Genomic DNA, 2,270 nt, shown 5'->3' with positions numbered 1-2,270 from the left:
GCTCCTGCCGCTTCCGGTCAGTCCCGCGGCGCATGCTGGGTATTGTAGTCCGCGGCCGCTAGGCATGGCTCGGCCTGCGGCGGCGCAGCGCCCCCGTGCGGATGGAGGAGTTGAGCGCTCTGGCTGCCATGTCCGCCCTCAGGCGGCGGGAGCTGCTCCGCTCTGTGACGCGCAGGGAAAGCGCCTTGATGATCATCTAGTTCCAAACCCCTGCCATGGGCAGGGACACCTTCCACTCGACCAGCTTGCTCAAAGCCCCATCCAGTCTGGCCTTGCACACTTCCAGGGATGGGGCATCCACATCCAGAGCTTCTCTGGGCTATTTGTGCCAGTGCCTCACCACCCTCACAGTAAAGAATTTCTTTTTATACCTAATACAAATATCAGTGGCTTGTGTGAATTTTTTTTTTTTTTTTTTTTTTTTTTTTTTTTTTTTTTTTTTTTTTTTTTTAAGAAACACATACAAGTCTAATTTTCATGATGAATGAATTTATCGGTTCACCAGGAAAGTAACTGGGCAGTACAGGGATACGATGCTTGCATCTAATACCTCAGAGATACCTTCTCTGGGCAACCTGTGACAATGACTGGCCCCCCTCATGGTAAAGAATTTCTTCCTAATATCTAATCTACACCTGTCCTCTTCCAGTTTAACACCCTTGCCCCATGTCCTGTCAGTGTTGGCTGGTTTAAAAGGCCTCTCTTTCATAAACCCCCCCAGGTGGTGGAAGGCCGCAGTGGGGTTTTCCTTTCCGCTTCTTCCTGGCTGAATGTGCCCAGCTCTCCCAGCCTTTGTAGGAGAGGTGCTCCAGCCCTTTGATCATCTTTGCGGCCTCCCCTGGACTTGTTCCAACACACCCACATCCTTCTTGTGTTGAGGTCCCCAGAGCTGGACACAGCACTGCAGGTGGGGTCTCAGCAGAGCAGAGCAGAGCAGAGGGGCAGAGTCCCTTCCCTTCCCTCGCCCTGCTGCCCACGCTGCTTTTGCTTTAGCTCAGGACACAGTTGGGTCTCTGGGCGTGAACACACTGCCAGGTTGTGTTCAGCTTTTCATACATGAGAGCCCCCGAGTCCTGCTCCTCAGAGCTGCTCTCAGTAAGTTCCTCTCCCACTCTGTGCTCATATATGGGATTGCTCCACCAGATGCAGCCTCCTGGACTTGTTGAACTTCATGAGGTTCTCATGGGCCCACGAATCAACAGCTCCTGTGTTGCCGAGATACAGACATTAGAAACAAACTCCGACAACAGCAACAAAGAGCTGTCACTACGGGAGAAGAGCCGCAGATCCGCGCCCTCTCTGCAGGGATGTTTTGGTTCAGTGCTAACAGTGTCACACGCAGGCTCAGGATAGCAAATGCTCCTTGAGTAGCACACAGTTCCTTCCATCTGCAAAAGCTTCCTGGCGGCGCAGAGAGGCTGAGTGCCCCAGGGTGCTGATTTTCTACTTCAGACAAACAGCGAGATGGCAAACTGGGTGTTTGGAAGCTGTGATTTCTGTCAGCCGGAACCAGCAGCTGAACTCGGTACGTTTCAGCAATGCAGAGCTGCTCCAGGCATCAGAGCTGCTGTCCCAGTCTGCCATAGGAGGGCAGCAGCCTACTGCCGCATGGGCTGGCGACGGGGCTGGGCTCTCTGTTCTGCTCAGTTCACCCTTCTGCTCTGTTTTATTCTCATTTGTACACATTCAGTGGAGAACAGCAATTTCTATGCTCTCAGCTGGCTATTCTACAGCTTTTGCACGCACACAACTCACACATCTCTATATTATCAATCCATTTGTCTGGGTGAGGGTCTGCAGCAGGGATTTCTTTCATGCTGCCATACTCTGCAAGGATAGACTAGGGTAGAAGGCTCTTGTCTGAAACAGATGAAAATAGGGAAGGTGAGTGGAAAAATAGAAACTGCCGAGAGAAATGCGTTGAAACCAGTGAGATGGCTGGAAGGAGAGAAAATAACAAGACACATCCTCTGCCTGGTGTTGGGACTATCCATCTATCATCCCTGCCTCAGCATCCACCACCACACCTCCCTCCCAGCTCTGTTCTGCTTCACCTCATGGGATAAGAGGAGAGTATTGCTGGGAAGCAGAACTGGCTCTGATCCCTCTCCTGCCACACACTGGTGAGACAAAGCCAAAGTGCAAGGTACGGATTGGGAGGCAAAGGTGAGCGTGATTCAACAGCCTGGAGTGGAACAGAAGGCAGCTTGCATCTGGAAGATAGTTGCTATTAATCATAATTTTGTCCTCTAATTGTTTCAGCACTGGTT

This window comes from Hirundo rustica, chromosome 2 (genome assembly GCF_015227805.2).
Source record: "Hirundo rustica isolate bHirRus1 chromosome 2, bHirRus1.pri.v3, whole genome shotgun sequence".
Taxonomy (NCBI): domain Eukaryota; kingdom Metazoa; phylum Chordata; class Aves; order Passeriformes; family Hirundinidae; genus Hirundo; species Hirundo rustica.
The sequence above is the reverse complement of the archived record's forward strand: the minus strand, read 5'-3'. Positions refer to the sequence as shown.